The sequence below is a fragment of the Pseudophryne corroboree genome, chromosome 1 (genome assembly GCF_028390025.1).
Source record: "Pseudophryne corroboree isolate aPseCor3 chromosome 1, aPseCor3.hap2, whole genome shotgun sequence".
Taxonomy (NCBI): Eukaryota; Metazoa; Chordata; class Amphibia; order Anura; family Myobatrachidae; genus Pseudophryne; species Pseudophryne corroboree.
The window spans coordinates 1,202,445,781-1,202,460,854 of record NC_086444.1 but is presented as its reverse complement, the minus strand read 5'-3'; the positions used below and the strand labels follow the sequence as shown (position 1 = coordinate 1,202,460,854).

General features: G+C 56.1%; 1 protein-coding gene across 1 annotated transcript in view; it reads left to right on the top strand.

Annotated features, from left to right (window-relative positions):
• Nucleotides 1–1,353: 1,353 nt before the first annotated feature.
• LZTS3 (leucine zipper tumor suppressor family member 3) overlaps nt 1,354–15,074 on the top strand; it is a 229,720-nt gene continuing 215,999 nt past the window's right edge. The window contains exon 1 of the mRNA XM_063925335.1: nt 1,354–1,536. The gene's annotated coding sequence lies outside the window, so the exon portion shown is untranslated. The remainder of the gene's footprint in view (nt 1,537–15,074) is intronic.

The following is a 15,074-nucleotide window of genomic DNA, read 5'->3' as shown; positions in this document are numbered from 1 at the left end:
ATTCATGTCCGCATCCCACTCCCTCCCCAGTCCCAAACACTAATTTATTTTTTTATTTTTTTATAAAAATGTACAGTATATCACAAGTATGATGAGCAGGCAGGCAGCGGGCATTGGCGGCATCGGACTGAGATGCAAATTAGTGGCGGAGGGCTAGGTCAGTTGATGGTGGGCGAGTTTGTAAACCATTGGCAGTGCCAGCGGCTCAGGGGCAGTAGCGGGCATTTGCTCGGCGGCGGTAGGGGTCATCGGCAGGATTCGGAGGACATTATGGCTGTAGCGCCTCACCATGACCTCACCGCACGCCACTGCACTGAGGACATAACTGAGACTCACACAATGATGCACAGCTGGGCACTGAGGACTGTATTTGAGGATGGAGACATTATTTATAGATACGACGGAATGCTTTGTGTATTAGTTGACGCAGTGTAATGTGTAATGGGTTTTGGTACGATCGGTATGACAGCGACCATATCTACATGGATGATATGTCAACGTGATGAACTTTTGACAAAGGGCTCCGTGTGGTCTTGCGGTGTCTTACCTGGCCCCAGGTCTGGCAGCGACACCAGGTCCCGAAGGTGACGTGAGGATCAGATCCTGCCGCCATGTCTTAGCAGTGGCGTTCCAGAAGTGCCCCAATATCCCTGCTCCTGATCCCTAACACTACCCCTATTGCCTAACCCTAACTGACCCCCGCATCCTAGCCCTAACTGCCGGCATCGTCAGACTACTGACATTTCAAACGAAAACCGTTCAGATGTCGATACTGTGAACATGTCAACATTCGTGGCTTGTGATGACAATTTCAGCCATGCCAACGTCGCGACCAGATACCCTATTAAATAACGCATGAGGAATGTTCCTGAACATTAACCCTTTCCTGCCCATTTGTTTCAATAATAATCATAATAACAATAACAATAATACTAGTCATCCTAGATCCAACCCACAAGTACATCCCCATCTCCCCACGTTATAGAACAAATTGCACCTCAATGGACTTAACCATGCCAATAAATATGTCTACACTAATACGCCAAGTACCAGCCACCTCGCTGCATCCATGCACATACATGCATTCAGGTGATCACCTGCAGATCACATAGGTAGATACAGACGACATGCTGGGGGGAAAAAAAATAAATAAAATAAAATAAATAAATAAATATATATATATATATATATATATATATATATATACATACATACACATACATACATACATACATACATACATACATACACACACAGCAGCAGCAGGAGGGGTTGAGGCGGGGGAGGGCTCCGGTGGGCCAGTGATGCCACCCTGGGCAGGGACGTGGGCGGAGTGAGTGACTGGTGCCCCCCGGGGCACACTGATGATGATGGTGCCAGCAGCTGGATCTGACACCCTGTAGTACTACCAGGCGGCAGGCAGGATGGAGGAGGGGGCGGCCTGGTGAGCTGCTGACGGTGCAGCACGCGTAGAGCCCGCACAGAGACCCGATGCGCCGCCCGGACTGGAGCAGAGAAGATGCCCCGTATAGGGAGGTGGGTGCCGGGCTGGGGCAGCAGCGGGGACTGCAGTGCAGCAGCAGCAGCGTCTCCCCAGCAGATGATGTCATCCCAGGCTATGGGCGATACCGGGGCTGCGCTGATGCTGATGATGGTCTGAGTCACTGGCAGTGTGTGCGGTGTATGGGATCAGTACTGGCAGTGTGTATGGGATCAGTCACTGGCAGGGTGTATGGGATCAGTCACTGGCAGGGTGTGCGGTGTATGGGATCAGTCACTGGCAGGGTGTGCGATGTATGGGATCAGTCACTGGCAGGGTGTATGGGATCAGTCACTGGCAGGGTGTGCGGTGTATGGGATCAGTCACTGGCAGGGTGTGCGGTGTATGGGATTAGTCACTGGCAGTCTGTGCGGTGTATGGGATCAGTCAATGGCAGGATGTGCGGTATATGGGATCAGTCACTGGCAGGGTGTATGGGATCAGTCAATGGCAGGGTGTGCGGTGTATGTGATCAGTCACTGGCAGGGTGTATGGGATCAGTCACTGGCAGGGTGTGCGGTGTATGGGATCAGTCACTGGCAGGGTGTGCGGTGTATGGGATCAGTCACTGGCAGGGTGTGCGGTGTATGGGATCAGTCACTGGCAGTGTGTGCGGTGTATGGGATCAGTCACTGGCAGTGTGTGCGGTGTATGGGATCAGTCACTGGCAGGGTGTGCGTTGTATGGGATCAGTCACTGGCAGGGTGTGCGGTGTATGGGATCAGGCACTGGCAGGGTGTGCGGTGTATGGGATCAGTCACTGGCAGGGTGTGCGGTGTATGGGATCAGTCACTGGCAGGGTGTGCGGTGTATGGGATCAGTCACTGGCAGGGTGTATGGGATCAGTCACTGGCAGGGTGTGCGGTGTATGGGATCAGTCACTGGCAGGGTGTGCGGTGTATGGGATCAGTCACTGGCAGTGTGTGCGGTGTATGGGATCAGTCACTGGCAGGGTGTGCGGTGTATGGGATCAGTCACTGGCAGGGTGTGCGGTGTATGGGATCAGTCACTGGCAGTGTGTGCGGTGTATGGGATCAGTCACTGGCAGGGTGTGCGGTGTATGGGATCAGTCACTGGCAGGGTGTGCGGTGTATGGGATCAGTCACTGGCAGGGTGTATGGGATCAGTCACTGGCAGGGTGTGCGGTGTATGGGATCAGTCACTGGCAGGGTGTGCGGTGTATGGGATTAGGCACTGGCAGGGTGTGCGTTGTGTGGGATCAGGCACTGGCAGGGTGTGCGTTGTGTGGGATCAGGCACTGGCAGGGTGTGCGGTGTATGGGATCATGCACTGGCAGGGTGTGCGGTGTATGAGATCATTCACTGGCAGGGTGTATGGGATCAGTCACTGGCAGGGTGTGCGGTGTATGGGATCAGTCAGTGGCAGGGTGTGCGGTGTATGGGATCATGCACTGGCAGGGTGTGCGGTGTATGGGATCAGTCACTGGCAGGGTGTGCGGTGTATGGGATCAGTCACTGGCAGGATGTGCGGTGTATGGGATCAGGCACTGGCAGGGTGTGCGGTGTATGGGATCAGGCACTGGCAGGGTGTGCGGTGTATGGGATCAGTCACTGGCAGGGTGTGCGGTGTATGGGATCAGTCACTGGCAGGGTGTATGGGATCAGTCACTGGCAGGGTGTGCGGTGTATGGGATCAGTCACTGGCAGGGTGTGCGGTGTATGGGATCAGTCACTGGCAGTGTGTGCGGTGTATGGGATCAGTCACTGGCAGGGTGTGCGGTGTATGGGATCAGTCACTGGCAGGGTGTGCGGTGTATGGGATCAGTCACTGGCAGTGTGTGCGGTGTATGGGATTAGGCACTGGCAGGGTGTGCGTTGTGTGGGATCAGGCACTGGCAGGGTGTGCGTTGTGTGGGATCAGGCACTGGCAGGGTGTGCGGTGTATGGGATCATGCACTGGCAGGGTGTGCGGTGTATGAGATCAGTCACTGGCAGGGTGTATGGGATCAGTCACTGGCAGGGTGTGCGGTGTATGGGATCAGTCACTGGCAGGGTGTGCGGTGTATGGGATCATGCACTGGCAGGGTGTGCGGTGTATGGGATCAGTCACTGGCAGGGTGTATGGGATCAGTCACTGGCAGGGTGTGCGGTGTATGGGATCATGCACTGGCAGGGTGTACGGTGTATGGGATCAGTCACTGGCAGGGTGTGCGGTGTATGGGATCAGTCACTGGCAGGGTGTGCGGTGTATGGGATCAGGCACTGGCAGGGTGTGCGGTGTATGGGATCAGGCACTGGCAGGGTGTGCGGTGTATGGGATCAGGCACTGGCAAGGTGTGCGGTGTATGGGATCAGGCACTGGCAGGGTGTATGGTGAATGGGATCAGGCACTGGCAGGGTGCGCGGTGTGTGGGATCAGTCATTGGCAGGGTGGGCGGTGTGTGGGATCAGTCACTAGTAGAGTGTGCGGTGTATGGGATCAGTCACTGGCAGGGTGTGCGGTGTATGGGATCAGGCACTGGCAGGGTGTATGGTGAATGGGATCAGGCACTGGCAGGATGTGCGGTGTATGGGATCAGTCACTGGCAGGGCGGGCGGTGTGTGGGATCAGTCACTTGCAGGGTGTGCGGTGTATGGGATCAGTCATTGGCAGGGTGTGCGGTGTATGGGATCAGTCACTGCAAGGTGTGCGGTGTATGGGCTCAGGTGCTAGGCCTAGCCACTGGCGGTTCTGTGTACTAGGTGGGCTTAGCCATTGACGGTGCTGTGTACTAGGTGGGCTTAGCCACTGGCGATGCTGTGCACTAGGTGGGCTGAGCCATTGGCGGTTCTGTGTACTAGGTGGGCTTAGCCATTGACAGTGCTGTATACTAGGTGGACTTAGCCACTGGCGGTACTGTGCACTAAGTGGGCTTATCCATTGGCGGTTCTGTGTACTAGGTGTGCTTAGCCATTGGCGGTGTTGTGTACTAGGTGGGCTTAGCCATTGGCGGTGCTGTGTGCTAGGTGTGCTTAGCCATTGGCGGTGCTGTGTGCTAGGTGGGCTTAGCCATTGGCGATGCTGTGTGCTAGGTAGGCTTAGCCATTGGCGGTGCTGTGTACTATGTGGGCTTAGCCATTGGCGGTGCTGTGTGCTAGGTGGGCTTAGCCATTGGCGGTGCTGTGTACTAGGTGGGCTTAGCCATTGGCGTGCTGTGTACTAGGTGGGCTTCACCATTGGCGGTGCTGTGTGCTAGGTGGGCTTAGCCATTGGCGGTGCTGTGTGCTAGGTGGGCTTAGCCATTGGCGGTGCTGTGTGCTAGGTGGGCTTAGCCATTGGCGGTGCTGTGTACTAGGTGAACTTAGCCATTGGCGGTGCTGTGTGCTAGGTGAACTTAGCCATTGGCGGTGCTGTGTGCTAGGTGTGCTTAGCCATCGGAGGTGCTGTGTGCTAGGCGGGCTTAGCCATTGGCGGTGCTGTGTATTAGGTGAACTTAGCCATTGGCGGTGCTGTGTGCTAGGTGAACTTAGCCATTGGCGGTGCTGTGTACTAGGTGTGCTTAGCCATTGGCGGTGCTGTGTGCTAGGTGGGCTTAGCCATTGGCGGTGCTGTGTACTAGGTGAACTTAGCCATTGGCGGTGCTGTGTGCTAGGTGAACTTAGCCATTGGCGGTGCTGTGTACTAGGTGTGCTTAGCCATTGGCGGTGCTGTGTGCTAGGCGGGCAGTACTGTTTGCTTTCTATATAATGAAACTATTATCAACAACGTAATGAAATGACATTCTAATATAGAGTACTGTATCATCTTTTATCAGCTTTTAGTGCTGGTAACATGTATTGTGTGAGATTACCCCATTACGTGTGTGTTCTATTTCACTTTCATCCAGTGTGTCCAACCTTATCCAGTGTATATGTGAAAACACAGAAACCTCCCCAGTATCTTTCAGTATTCTAGTAATTCATCATGTGCACTGTATGGGATCTGAGTTACTGTCTTGAGCGTTTATTACCATCATCTGGTGCCATTACTTTGTTCCTGGAACCCTACTGGGCGCTGTGCACCCATATATAGTCTGTAAATTACAGCTTTAATGGAAAAATGTAATTAATTTCCCTGTCGCATCATTGCATCTGCTAAAATCTAATTAACAAAAGCTCTGTTTAAAATTCCAATATCAGTTGTTAATTCTATACTGAGAAATTAGAATAAAACTATATTGTCCTATGTACAAATTAAGGACAAGCATTGTGATATAGAAAAGTGGCAGCTCATTATAGTTCATAGTTTAAATAACTGGAAACAAACACATTATAGCTATACTGTTAATTTCAGCTGCATTATGGGAAAATAAAGATTTCTGTTGTGCCAAAGAGGACTAGAAGGTATATACAGAAAAGAAGAAGATACAGGACAGTGGGTCAGATGTATTAAGCCTGGAGATGGCATACGGAAGTGATAAACCAGTGATATGTGCAAGGTGATAAACACACCAGCCAATCAGATTCTAACTGTTAATTTACATATTGGACCTGATTGGCTGGTGCATTTATCACCTTGCACATATCACTGGTTTATCACTTCCTTATGCCTTCTCCAGGTTAATACATCTGCCCCAGTAATTGCTGTGTAATGTTAAGTGGTCAGTAAGATTGGGCATCACCGAGACTGTAGAGAGTTCGGCGCTATCTGCAGGCTGTTCATGGCAGAGCCCCAGGATTTTAGTTATAACTCGCTGAAAACCCGCGCTACGGCTGCGGGATGAGGATGGTAAATTAGAATGATAGTTGTTCGTTAATTTACATTGGTTGGAGATCTAGTATTATAGGCATATCTTGCTTCCCTGACCCACTTTGTGTAGTGGCCGGACCCCTTTTTGGTCCCCAAAGGGACCCTGCTCTTCCCACTATACAACTCTCAGTCTGTGGCTTCCTGCTGCCTCCATTCCCCTCCTCACATCATGTCACTGCCCCTGTCACATGCAGCCCTGTCCTCACTGACACATCACTCATCTCCTGATATACTCTGTGCTGCTGGGGACACTGCTCCTTCCACTATATAACTCTCAGTCTGTGGCTTTCTGCTGCCTCCATTCCCCTCCTCACATCATCTCACTGCCCCTGTCACATGCAGCCCTGTCCTCACACATAACTCATCTCCTGATATACTCTGTGCTGCTTGGGACCCTGCTCCACCACTATACAACTCTCAGGCTGTGGCTTCCAGCTGTCTCCATTCCCCCTCAAATCATGTCACTGCTCCTGTCACATGCAGCCCTGTCCTGCCTGACATATCATGCATCTCCTAATGTACTCTGTGCTGCTGGGGGACCTGCTCCTCCCACTATATAACTCTCAGTCTGTGGCTTCCTGCTGCCTTCATTCCCTCCTCACATCATGTCACTGTCCCTGTCACATGTAGCCCTGTCCTCACTGACACATCACTCATCTCCTGATATACTCTGTGCTGCTAGGAGACTCTGATCCTCCCACTATATAACTCTGAGTCTGTGGCTTCCTGCTGCCTCCATTCCCCTCCTCACATGTCACTGCCCCTGTCATATGCATCCCTGTCCTCACTGACACATCACTCATCTCCTGACATACTCTGTGCTGCTGGGGGACCCTGCTCCTCCCACTATATAACTCTCAGCGTGTGGCTTCCTGCTACCTCTATTCCCATCATCACATCATGTCAATGCCACTATCACATGAATCAATGTCGTCACTGACATATCATGCATGTCGTGATATACTCTGTGCTGCTGGCCCACCCCTAGGGGTGCTAGGGGAGTGTTACCCCCACAGTGTTTGTTCCCAATTGTAAGTCATATGTGTACCAAGTTTGGTGTAAATTGCTCCAGGCATTCCAGAGTTATGCTGTCTGCTTAAATATTCTGTGCTGCTGGCCCACCCCTAGGGGTGCTAGGGGAGTGTTACCCCCACAGTGTTTGTTCCCAATTGTAAGTCATATATGTACCAAGTTTGGTGTAAATTGCTCCAGGCATTCCAGAGTTATGCTGTCTGCTTAAATATTCTGTACTGCTACCTCACCCCTAGAGGTACTAGGGGTGTGTTACTGTGAGCGGCTAACAAGGATGTACCGCCTGCTGCTGTGCAGGTGTCGTCACTCCACCCACCTGTGCAACGCCGCCACAGACGATATCCAGACGCGTCAGAGACTTCACTCTCGAGACCACTCCTCGGGGCGGACACCACCTCACCGCGGACGACGGGGGTCTGGAAAGAGAGGAATATGTCGGTTGAGACGTACGCCCGACCTCCGCCTAGAGTACGGGACACGTCAGGGGTAGCCGCGACCTTCACCGGCTGGGCGGAAGGTCATCACTGGCCAATAGGCCTCAGCTACCCAATTCTCACACACTCGCACTCTCGCACGTTGTGTGGTGAGAGGGGGGTCCTCGCGTCCGCGAGCAAACCCTCCGGACCGGTATACAGGGGGGATGACAGACAGACAGACACAGGGTGATACTCACTTCCAACTTGCGGGTCACCTTGATTGTCGCACCTCTCCGCTCCTGTTGGGACAAGAAGAACAACCTCCCTACCTGCAGGCTACTCTACGGCTAACAACGATACAGCCAACTACGCCTGCCTAACAAACTAACTTAAACAACTGGAGGCTACTGGTTCTACCCCAATCAAACGGAGACTGGACCAATTAACACGTTCACTACCCGGCAAGTCAGTGGAACAATTCCCCGGCCTAACAGTATACCCCGATTTACCAGTCCTACCTTCCGGATGTTGGACACCAGCCGGTGCCTTTGGCTCACAATGAAGGACGGGGGTCTGGAACAGACGGTGGCCCACTTCCGATGACCGGGGGATGGCGACGTGTGGGACGGGAACGTTACTCCACACTTCCAATCCCCTGGGTCATACACCGCGTGGGGCCGGTCTGCTTCAAACAACAGCCACTGACCCCTCAAGAGCTGCTACACAGCCCACTTCCAGCCGGAGGGGCGCAGGCAGGAGCCTGAATGAGGGGCGCAGGCCGGTGACCTGGGTGAGGGCGCAGGCCGAAGCCTGGAGTGAGGGCACAGGCCGAAGCCTGGAGTGAGGGCACAGGCCGAAGCCTGGAGTGAGGGCACAGGCCGAAGCCTGGAGTGAGGGCACAGGCCGACGCCTGGAGTGAGGGCACAGGCCGAAGCCTGGAGTGAGGGCACAGGCCGAAGCCTGGAGTGAGGGCACAGGCCGAAGCCTGGGGTGGGCACAGGCCGGAGGCCTGGGGTGGGCACAGGCCGGAGGCCTGGAGTGGGCACAGGCCGGAGGCCTGGAGTGGGCACAGGCCGGAGGCCTGGAGTGGGCACAGGCCGGAGGCCAGGAGTGGGCACAGGCCAGAGCCTGCCTAACGTGCGCACAGGCCGACAGGGCCTGACTCTGCCCGCAGGCCTAGTGCCTGTCCCTGGTGCTCTAGGGAGGATTATAGGTAGGTAGAGGTGGCCCAAGGCCGCCTACCTGTCGCGGAGGGAGAGGCTGCAGCGGGGAGCTTCGTTAGCTCTTTTGCTCTCCACACGCTGCAGCACTCTCCGCCGGACTTCCGCCGCTGGTCGCCGTCTTCTGTCTTCCTGCGTGACTCCGCCGACGTCTTCTTCCGCACTGCCGATGTCTTCTGCTCCGCCGACGTCTTCTTCCGCTGCTCGGCCGCCGTCTCTCTTCGCTGGAGCTCTTCTTCCTCTTCTGTTCCCGTCCGCCGTCCGACTGACTGTTCCCGCTCCGCAGCGCCTCTTATATGGCGCCGGGAGCGGGCGGAGCTATGACGCGGCGAGCCCCGATTGGCTCGCCGCGGCGAGCTCTGATTGGCGGCCAAGGCGCGAGCCCTGATTGGCTCGCGCTTGGCGCGCCGTTTGAAATGCGCCGCTGGGATTGGAGGGGCTTGAATCCTTTCGGATGCAAGCCCCTCCAGACTGGAAACCGCCCGCCGCGTCGCCGCTCGTCGCTCCGCCGCCCGTCGCTCCGTGGAGGGGAAGGTTGCAATCCCCTTCACATTCCCCCCCCCTTTGTCCTTTGTGGTCCCCGCAAAGCAAGAATCCGACCATACAAAGTTCGGATCCGCGTAGCGAGGGCCCGGGACGCCCCTATTTGAACGCAGAGAGCGTCTTGGCAGGGGAGAGGCCACTACTTCGGCTGGGGTTTGAGGCTCTGATGCCTCCTCCGGCTGATTCTCCTCAACCGGCAACCACCATTCCTCGTCTGACAGAGGGGTCAGAGCTTCCCCGATAGGGGCCCCCAACCCGTCCTCCGCTACAGGGGACTCAGCCCTGCTCACCGATCCGGGAACGGACACGGTCGCAGTTTACTCCGATGTAGCGTGCGCAGGCGTCCCGTCCCATCGGTAGACTCTACTTGATACACTGGTCCACCTGGGTCCAAGCGACGGCGAACAAGGTATGGGGTAACTTCCCACCGTTCAGACAATTTCCCCCCTGGGCGAACCTCTCGCACCAACACTCGCTGGCCCACGGCCAACGACCCAGGCTCGTGGGACCTCACAGGTGGATGCTGGTGGTCTGCGATCAGCCTCCCAGCCAACTCGTGTGCCGCCTTCAGACGTAGGCGATGGTCCTCGACCCATTCGGCAGGGGCGAGGGGCGTTACCCCCTCAGTCCCGGACAGTTGTAAGTCGTGTGCCTCCCGTCCGGGTCGGCCGAACAACAAGAAAAAAGGGGAAAATCCCGTGGTGTGATGAACTCTGTTGTTGTAGGTCCAGACCAGCTCCTGAACACGTTCGGGCCATCGCTGCTTCTCGGCACGCTCCAACACGCGGAGCATCTGCAGCAGAGTCCGGTTGAATCTCTCGCAGGCGCCATTCCCCTGCGGATGGTAAGGTGTCGTGCGGGACTTTTGAACGCCATAAAGCTGGCAGAAGCGCTCCATCAGCTGCCCCTGGAAACAGGCACCTTGATCCGAATGGATCCGTTCGGGACAACCGTACTGCCGAATGAAATGTTCGACGATCGCTCGTGTTGCTGACTCCGCGGTCTGGTTTCGGGTGGGAACCACTACGGTGAATTTAGTGAAGTGGTCAGTCATTACCAAGGCATACTGGTGCCCACTTACAGATTCCCCGATCAACACGTAGTCGATCATCAGCATCTCCAGCGGCCGACTGGTCCGGATCGTCTGGATGGGCACGTGCTGTTCCGGTGGCTTGACTACCGCACACCGCCTGCACTCACGACACACCTGGTCCACGACTGCCTGCAGCCGGGGGGCGAAATACTGGCGTCTCAACCAATGGTATGTTTTATAGGGTCCCAAATGGGCCCCTTGCTCGTGCGCCTCTTCCACCAGCGACCGCACCCAGGCTTCTGGCACGACCACCTGCTCGACAGTACGCATTTCCTGTTCCAAGTAGCAGCGTCTCCGCAGGGTACCAGCGCAGACCCGCAATTGGTCCCAACGACGTACCACCTTCCTACAGAACCCGGTCAGTCCATCCTGCTCTCGGCGGGATGGCACATGACTCCCCTGTACCCACCGTCGAACGAGGTCCAAATCCTCATCGGCCTGCTGTTCCTGTGCCCAGTCCATCTCCGTGTACCTAAGTAAGGCAGTCTGGGCGTTTTGTCGGTACAACCCTCCGGCCGTGGCCTGCCGCACACGAGTGAGATCCGGCATTTCTTCGCCGCAGTCCTCTTCTTACCCACCAGGTTCGGGGGTTTCCACCGGAAAGCGAGACAGGGCATCTGCGTTGGTATTACTCTTCCCCGATCGATAGCGGATCTTGTAGGAGAACTTGGCCAACCGGGCCACCCACCGTTGCTCCAAGGCACCCAACTTGGCGGTCTCCAGGTACGCCAAGGGGTTGTTATCCGTGAAGATATCCACGTGAGCGGCGGTCAAGTACTCCGCAAATTTCTCGGTTACGGCCCACACCACTGCCAGTAGTTCCAACTTGAAGGAACTGTAGTTGTCAGGGTTCCTTTCGGTCTCTCGCAGGCTACGACTGCCGTAAGCAATCACCCGCTCCTGCCCATCCTGGACCTGAGCCAAGACCGCGCCCAACCCCTGCAGACTCCCATCCGTGTATAGGACGAAGGGCTTCTCAAAGTCTGCGTATCCCAACACCGGAGCTTCCGTGAGACTTCCTTTCAGTTGGTCAAAGGCCAGGTTCTGCGCTTCTCCCCAAGTCTCCAGGGCAGCTTTCTTAGTGGTCGCAATCCCTCGAAGCAAGGCATGTAGGGGCTCCGCAATCCGGGCGAAATCCTTGATGAAGCGCCGGTAGTACCCCACCAAACCCAGAAATGCCCGCAATTCCGTGACGGTGGTGGGCACCTTCCATTCCTGGACGGCCGCCACTTTGCTGGGGGTTGGGTACACCCCATCACGTGACACCACATGCCCGAGGTACTCCAAGCTGGATTTCAACAGGTGGCACTTCCGGGGCTTGAGCTTCAGGCCGTATGCTTCCAACCGCTGAAGAACCAGGTCGAGTCGAGCAAAGTGTTCCTCCAAGGTCGCGGCGAACACGATGATGTCGTCCAAGTAAATCAGCAAAGCTTCAAAGTTCAAGTCTCCTAAGCACCTCTCCATCATCCGCTGGAATGTGGCGGGCGCATTGTTTAACCCAAACGGCATGCGGCAAAATTCGAACAACCCCATGGGAGTAACGAATGCGGTCTTCTCCCTATCCTGGGGGGCCACCGGCACTTGCCAGTACCCACTGGCCAGGTCCAGGGTCGAAAAAAATTTTGCATTGCCCAGTGCAGCTAGGGACTCCTCGATCCTAGGGAGAGGGTAAGCGTCCCGGACGGTGCAACTGTTCAGCTTCCGGTAGTCCACACAGAACCGGATAGTCCCGTCCTTCTTCCGGACTAAGACAATGGGTGCAGCCCAGGGACTTTTGCTCTCCTGGATCACATGGTTGTCCAGCATCTGACGCAACATGCTCTTTACTTCCAGCTTGGCTACGTCCCCGGCCGCACACTCTTCCAGCGACACGTCCATCTGCGTACGGATCATGGTGCCGTTCCACTCGGGGCAGGGCCCCTCCTGCTCCTCCACTTGAACTGATAATGCCCATGCCTCGGAAGCCTCTGGCTGTAGGGAGAGTTTTCGCATACCCTGAACGCTATCCTCGTGAATCGCCACCACCTGAGCGATGACTGTCCCAGCCGGGACTCGGCAAAGCTGGTCGGTGAGATTGCAAAAGCGGACGGAGACCTTTCCCCCAGTCACCACCGTCACGGTCCGTGCCACCATCACTCCAGACCCTACCCTCAGCGCATCAGTGGGCTCTACCATCACCTCCATGCCATTTAGGCTCTGATGAGTCCGTACTTCCAGAGGTATCAGGACTTCTTGGCGAGGTGGCAACTCCAGGCGCTGGTGGTGACCGACCTTCAAAAGACCCAGGTGCTCATCGATTGCCCCTAGGGCCCTGGTCCCCCGTCGTCCCACTTGTTGGAGTGCCTGCTGGACGGGGCGCCGGACTCCCAGGTTCTTCCAATATTGTGGCCCATTTTCCTGGAACAAGAGCTGGTCGAGATGTCGGAGTACATTCATCCCGAGGATCACTGGGCCATGGCTCAGCCCCGGGCTGCTGACTACCAGCAGCCCCTTCCTACCCAGCTCTCGGCCACAAACTACCATCTCCATCCACACCACCCCCACCACGGGAATGGGTAGGTTATTAGCTGCCGTGAGGGTAATGAAGCTCTCGGACACCTCACTTTTAAGATGGGCGTAATGTTCAAGGAAACAGGCCTCGGAAATGGTGGATACTTGAGAGCCGGTATCCAACAGGCAAGACTGCTCTTTCCCACCGAGGCGGCTGACTACCACGGGACACTCTCCTACCAATTCAGCCTGTTCGTTAATGGCTGATCTCCCCTCATCGCTCCCCCCCACGGGTGGTCCCGTTACCGCGAGGGAGGTCAGTTTAACTGCGCCTCCGGGATTGCTTCGGTACAGGTCCGCGCAATATGCCCATACCGATGGCATCGGTAACAACGAGGGCCTCGGCCCTCTCCCGGACGGCCGTCCGGTTCCGTGCCTCGTCCACGGGGCCGCCTTGTGTCCCGCTCACGGGACTCCGTGCCCCGCTGGTCACGCCGGTACACCTCCTCCCTCAGCTGGGAGACCTCTTCCCTCATTTCTTTGGTCACCCGGAGGAAGGCCTCTTTCAGGTCTTGCACACAGGTCTCTAAGGGATTGGTCTCCCTGCTAGCCACGGGCGCGGAGATCGGCTGCACCCACTGGGGGAAAACAGCGTGTGGCCCGTAATTGGCATTGCGGTCCCTGGCTACGGCGTCGATCTCCACCTGATGGAAGGTCAGGGTGTCATCCTGGGATATCTTATCCAGCATCACCTGCCTCAGGGGCACGTTCCGGAGTCCCATGGCGAACTGATCCCGCAATATCTGGCTGGTGTTGGTGAGCGCCCCAAACCCATCGGGGTCTTTCCGACGTACTTCTCCCATCATCTCCTGGAGCGCGTTTGCATACTGGGGGATGGACTCATCCTCCCTCTGGAACCGGCCAAACAGACGCTGCCGGAGGGTCCCCGCCGAGGAGGTGTCCCCATAAATATCCCCCAGGATATTATAGATCTCCTCCAGCTCATCGCGTTCATCGTCGGGCCGCAAGAGAATCGTCCGACGAGCCTCGCCTTCCAGAGAATTCAGGGCGAGGGGCACCTGCAGGTCGTCGGGCACCCGATAGATGAGAAACGTCGCCTCTAGTCGGGCCTTCCAGTCCTCTAAGGTCATGTTGCGACCGTCGTAACGGGGTAGGTGGGCGAGGGCTGGTCCGACGTTGAGTCGACGCGATGACCTTCGTCGCTCGTCGTCCGTTCCCCTCGGTACCACATCAGTGGAGCTGGCAGTCGAGCCTCTCCGAGTGGGTAGTTTCGGCGCATCTGTCCACGGCTTCTCGGCTGTGGGTAGTGACTGATCTCCGTCCATCCTGCCGACTACGCCAAATGTGAGCGGCTAACAAGGATGTACCGCCTGCTGCTGTGCAGGTGTCGTCACTCCACCCACCTGTGCAACGCCGCCACAGACGATATCCAGACGCGTCAGAGACTTCACTCTCGAGACCACTCCTCGGGGCGGACACCACCTCACCGCGGACGACGGGGGTCTGGAAAGAGAGGAATATGTCTGTTGAGACGTACGCCCGACCTCCGCCTAGAGTACGGGACACGTCAGGGGTAGCCGCGACCTTCACCGGCTGGGCGGAAGGTCATCATTGGCCAATAGGCCTCAGCTACCCAATTCTCACACACTCGCACTCTCGCACGTTGTGTGGTGAGAGGGGGGTCCTCGCGTCCGCGAGCAAACCCTCCGGACCGGTATACAGGGGGGATGACAGACAGACAGACACAGGGTGATACTCACTTCCAACTTGCGGGTCACCTTGATTGTCGCACCTCTCCGCTCCTGTTGGGACAAGAAGAACAACCTCCCTACCTGCAGGCTACTCTACGGCTAACAACGATACAGCCAACTACGCCTGCCTAACAAACTAACTTAAACAACTGGAGGCTACTGGTTCTACCCCAATCAAACGGAGACTGGACCAATTAACACGTTCACTACCCGGCAAGTCAGTGGAACAATTCCCCGGCC